The following is a 5,950-nucleotide window of genomic DNA, read 5'->3' as shown; positions in this document are numbered from 1 at the left end:
TACACAAGAAGTGTGGCTAAGAATCCTAATAAGCTTGTGAGAATTCTGATTGATTCTTGGTCGCGCATGGGCGCGCAGAAAGAATTACAGCGAAGCTGTCTCTTGCATAACTTTTTCCTCAACTGTTGCGATCGCACTCCCCGTGCATCGGCCGCTTTAGGTGCATTTTGCGTCCGCTACGTCCACCCCAATCTAAAAAGAGCATCTCACAAAAATGGGTAAATGGTGGTGCCGCATTCCTCCTATGTGTCGGCACGGAGCAAACTGAGCAAAGGTGGGCTAGCTAGGCGTTGCGAATTGTTCCTTGATCGATTACATAACACCGGACGAGCGTCAAAACACAGCAAAACGGCGGGGAGTTCGAAACGAAATGGTACGTGTAAAATAATATACGCGAGGCGCTAGTTGAATCGGGTCCACCCCTGTGTGAGTTAAGACGCGACGGGTTGTACGAGATTTCTCTTGCGATCGATTCATGCACGCCCGGAGTGTGGCAGGTAAAATAGAATCAAGCTGCATGCATTTAAATGAAAGCCACCAAAACCATGGAGGTAAGAACGATTGTGGTTGGCATAATGTGCCACCTAATAAACCCCACTTACGCATGGAATGAGATATATCCAAAGCCATTTTGCGGGCACTCAAACATCGAACAAAATAACAGCAAAGCACCAAAGAAGAAATTCATCAGGAAAAAAAATATACCGGCCTGTATGAAGAGGTATACTCGAGTAAGGGGCGTGTTTAAACCAACGACTCTTGAGGCAAATGCAATTTCTGGTTGAGATGTACAGCCGGAAAAGTTACCCTTAGGATTACAGTGAAAAACAAATGAAAATACGAAAGTTAAGTCCAATAAAAAAATGACAAGGGGTTGGTTCATTGGATAACACGGGTTCTGATGAACGCTGATTCATTTAGCTGCTCATCCATGAAGCTGATGGCTGCTTCACGACTCGAAGCTCCTAAGATCGTGTTGTCCGTGTACATGTGCGTCATCAAGACCGTCATTGCGTGCGTTTACACCCCGGTGCCGCCCAATTCCAAACGGAAAATTATGTTTGCCAGAATAAGGAAACTTTCGCTGCACGCTATGAGAATACCGCGGAAGCGGTCAATTCAAGGAAAAGCCGCACGCGTCACCTTGAGGACGAAATTGTTGTATTTGCTTCCGGGGATGGCATAATTATATCGTTGAGCTTCCTTCTCCTCTGTGATACGACGGCGCGAGCCAAATATCGCGCCGCGTGCGCATTATAGATTCAAAGGATGCCTATAAAACCTCTTGTGCGCAGGTCCCTGTACGATATCGACTGGCAGGGAAAGCGCTAGCACGCCAGCATGGCTTCGTCATCAGCCCCCACCGGAACTTATGATGGCGGACTGTTTTCTATCATGCGTGATCCCCGAACTGCTCACTGGACTTTCCCTGGCAACAAACAGCTCCTGGCAGTGATACTCATCAGCTACGTCTACGTCGTCAAGATCGGTGGCCCTCGCTTCATGAAGAATCGCAAGCCGTTCGACGGCATCAAGCCTCTCATCGCTCTCTACAACCTCTACATGGTTTTGTGCAGCCTGTGGTTCGTGTCAGCTGTTCTCTCGAGGACGTATCTCGGTGGGGGCTACAGCCTCATTTGCCAGGGGATTGACTACAACGCAAAAGGTGAAAGCACGATGCAACTCCTGAGCCTCATGTGGTGGTACACCATTGTTAGAATAGGAGACTTCTTGGACACCTTCTTCTTCGTTTTGCGGAAGAAAGACTCGCACGTATCTTTTCTCCATGTCACGCACCACGTGCTTGTCGTGTTTAACCTCTGGTTTGCGCTCACATATGGCCCAGATGGTCAGGCGGCCCTTGCCATAGTCGTCAACGCGTCCGTGCACGCCATTATGTACTCTTACTACTTCCTATCTCTCCTCGGCCCCGCAGTTCAGAAACACCTGTGGTGGAAGCGGTACCTGACACAGCTGCAACTGGTGCAGTTCATCGTGTTGTCCCTCCATGGTTGCGTCCCGTTCGTGATAGACTGCGGGTACCCTAGGATACACGGGATTGTTATCTTGTGGCAGTATTTCATGTTCTTCGGCTTGTTCATGCGTTTCTACCGCAGCAGCTACAAGGGGAAGGCTTCCCCCGCCGTCGCGAGCGCTGAAGTGAAGAGCAAGGAGCATTAACTTATTTGTACTGTATTTGGATGACCGGCTTTTAGTGAGCACACAGCTTTGATCTTGTTCTTGCTCCTGCGGTCCGTTGATGCCTCGTCGTAAGAGCCCGCTTTTTTTCGACTCTCTTAGGCTCCGTGAAAATCTGTGATGCTGTCTATTCGCATTTTGGTATGGTTAACAATACAGGTGTAAACGCAAAGCTAGTCATAAAGTGCTCACCCGTTCGGCTGCCTCATGCCAAAATGGCTGGTGATGATTGTTCTTATAACCTGCGCTCTAAGGTGATCTTGTGGTTGTTTCATCACAATGCACTAAATGTTAGCACGCCTTGCGTCAACAGGGAAATTTCGGAGAATGGCAAGGTCGAGCGTACAATTTAACTGCGCTGCGACATCACACCACGCAAGCATGATGTTTTGCCTTTCGCAGTACTGCCGGGCAGACCACACTTTCGGAGTCAACTTTTAAGCCGCGGTTGCTGTCAATCGCCGAATTGTCTTTGCTGGAAGCATGGCTTGGTCAGCTTTAAGAGCTTCGTGATGAAGCTCAACGATGTAATATCATAAAAATGTGCATCAATATGTTGGTGGTGTTGTGTTTAGTTGTGTAGTTAAATGCGGTAAGTGCACTTAGCGACACCTCTTCCAGAAACTTACACTGCGGCGTGGACAGCAGGTGAATATTATTGGAGACCAAGGTACATTTAACACGCTGTTGAGAGGCACAATCGAAAATTTGTAGGCCGAGGAATAGCTGATGAGGCGAGATCACCGATCGCGTAGAGTTCAGGGCAATAGGAGAGTGCTGTATTTGAAATTTTGAATCCCCGCCCGGCGCGGTGTTCGCAGTGTACCCTGCTGTGCTTGTTAAGGGTTATGGGGTTGTCTTCCAGTACCATTAATTGTAAAATGTAGGGGTTACAGTAAAAAAGAAAATTATTTGTTTTTGGGAAGGCAGCTTTGAGAACAAGCTTTCAAACAGAGCCTCGCATGAAAGTATTCATATAGACCTCATACAGGTCTAACGTTTGTTTTGTTTACTTCATTCTGGTGGGTGCATGAGTTTTCCGTTTTGAAATTGGGCTGTCAAAAAAAAAAAAGCCTGCGCCGCGGCGCATTGTTGTGTTGCGTGAATGATGTGCAATATGTAACAAATGTATGGTGTTAATTTATTATCCTGATGTCTGAGGTATTGTGTTGTTATATTTACGTTACTAAAGGATCTTAATGCTCCATTCCTGACGGAGTCGAAATGAGTGTTTGTAAAGGCACCGGCAGCAGAAATTTAGGAGCGCTTGGAAACAATGTATTCTAGGTTGCCTCATTAAAATCTCAGCAAATATCTGGATATCTTTCTTTCAGTTTTATATTAAAATGTTCCTATATTTATTTTCTGTTCCAGTAGGTATTAGTGGCATTATTACCGTAAAGCGGTTACCCAATCCCCTTATGGATTATAATTACGAATCCCTTCGGCCTTCACCAGCAGCACAGTTCCCACTTGCGGCAGACACCATTTGTGAGTACTGCAACCTGTGTTTGCGGGGGGTTTCAGCTGATTTTCTTGTAAGTTACCATGGGAGCATGAGAGTGAGGGAGTGAGTGAATAAACTTTATTTCCCCGAGTTTAAGGCGCTAATGTTTGCCTCCTTGCCCAGGAAGAGGGGTGGGGGGCTCCTGTAATTTGGGAAGCTTGGGTAAGCGCTGGCTGCTCCGACTTTCTCCACCAGGCTTCGCTGGATGGAGAAGCCCGTGGCGGCCAGCTGGCCCGCCATCTGCTCCTAGATTGGGCGATGATTTGAAATAAGATATGGATTTTGCTGACAATTTTATACCATGTACTGCACGGTGAAAGCTTGCGGACAGAAATTTCAGTCCGTATTAGACGGCATGGAGGGGAGTACCGTGGGGATAGAAATTTTTGTGAAGCTGGCGAAAGGCGGTCGCCGCACCTCTGGAGAAATGGAAGTGTGGTGGCAGGAAGTGTCATCGTTCCTGCGGTAACTAATAGAATTGAATTCAAAAGAATTTATTTCTCGTCTGAGCGAGAGGAGATTGAGAATAAAGGCACAGACGGGATGACGTAGGTAATCAGCCCCCTACACACTGCGTCAGCAAAGTATAAGAAGGAAGGATAATACAGTACATGAAAGGCAGGGAGGTTAACCAGGTTACAGTCCCGTTGGCTACCCTACACATGGGAAGTGGGGAAGGAGGGATTTAAAGAGAAAGAAAGTATTGAAAAGACAGGAATAGAGCTTGAGGAGCAAGAAAAGAAAAATTAAAGATAACTACAAAAACAAAACAATAGGCGCTAATAAAGCCTAAACTGAAACGGTAAACTAACCAAATAACAAATGAACAATGTGCACAGTGTCTCTACAATTGTTCAGATAGGCCTATATCGCAGCACGCTTGTCTATGCCTACAATTTAACAGAGCAAATCGTTATCAGAAATAGGGTTAAAAAATGCTAAGGCAACTAAGAAAAGAGCATGAGAAATGATGTGAGCAAAAAAAAAAAAAAAGAATTACAGCGCAAATGTTCAAAGAACTCTGAGTCATTGAAAAAAAGAATAAAAAATAATAGTTTGCAAGATATACATATACACAGACGTATAAAAATTTCAACAAAGAAAACAAAATCGCGCTGAAATACTAACTGCTAGACTGAGGACGGCAATTCAAAAAATATGCATCCCGAAAACTCACTTTTACAATTAGAGCCAGTATGGTGATGTAAGAGGAGAGGGCTCGTGTAATGTCCGTGTATGATGTAAGGGGAAAGGACTTGGATTTGCGAAGGGACTGCATATCATTGTCTTCTTGAAAAAAATGGCCGCGGATCTGCTCCTCTCGCTGCAAATGTAGACGCAAGACGATAGTCGACGGGCGCCCCTGCCAAGTAAATTGCCTCCCTTCTCTTTCCCGCGACCCTCTCATGCTGTTCCTCACCCGTCTCGTTACTCCCAGGATAACACCAGAGTCCTTCAATGCCTTTCTGGTCATGAAACCTCGCCGTCACTCTATGGGACAGCTTCGTACGCTGCCCCGGGAGGCCGCGCCGCGGCGCTGGTGTTGATCGGAGGGCAGCCGGGGGCGTGGTCAGAGCGCGTTTGGCAGGGAACGGACCACGGAGTAAGATAAAACAGACGCTCACCGTCTTATCAGCAGTGCGCTTTCGCTTTACGTGTCGTGGGCCGCTTGAATCGACTTATCATTTTGTGAGTGGCGAAAAAATTTGGTGCGAACGGGCATGCTGCTACTGCGTTCCTGACTGCCGGTCTGGCTACAGAGCAGCGGCGCAGCGGCGGCCGCCTGATGCCCTCCGATCTGCGGTGGCGCCCCTCGCGGTCGCCTTTGTCCCCGTACGAAACTTGGCCGGGAGTTTCATGACCAGAGAAGCAGTGAAGGACTCTGATAATACGTTAAAGGTATGCTCAAGGCAATTTAAATCTACCCCGTACAACTGTTCAAAGTCGGGTGCCTCGATGCCAGCGCTGCCGTACGGCGGAGACGCGCGTGAATCGAGTCACCCTACTACAACATTTATACAACCGCGTTGCCTTACTTCAGGAGCGTGCCAAACGGAACGTGGAGCCCATATAGTGGTACCTTCAGTAGCCTTTGCCGTTGTATTTCTTAAATGCCGTCATATGCTATAGTAGCGCTGGCAACAGCAGGTGACGGTTTTCTGCAGTTGTAGTATTTCATTTGCGGTCGCAAAAAACCAAGCATCCATGGATTTTAACACGAATGTGTTTTATGCCTGCCGGGAT

At 47.2% G+C, this 5,950-nt stretch overlaps 1 pseudogene; it reads left to right on the top strand.

Annotated features, from left to right (window-relative positions):
- Positions 1-1,271: 1,271 nt before the first annotated feature.
- On the top strand, positions 1,272-3,797 carry LOC144175140 (very long chain fatty acid elongase AAEL008004 pseudogene; annotated as a pseudogene).
- Positions 3,798-5,950: the final 2,153 nt, after the last annotated feature.

The sequence above is a fragment of the Haemaphysalis longicornis genome, unplaced genomic scaffold (genome assembly GCF_048455015.1).
Source record: "Haemaphysalis longicornis isolate Haplotype H1 unplaced genomic scaffold, Haemaphysalis longicornis Haplotype H1 scaffold_3, whole genome shotgun sequence".
NCBI classification, from domain to species: domain Eukaryota; kingdom Metazoa; phylum Arthropoda; class Arachnida; order Ixodida; family Ixodidae; genus Haemaphysalis; species Haemaphysalis longicornis.
This window is presented reverse-complemented; position numbering and strand designations above follow the sequence as displayed.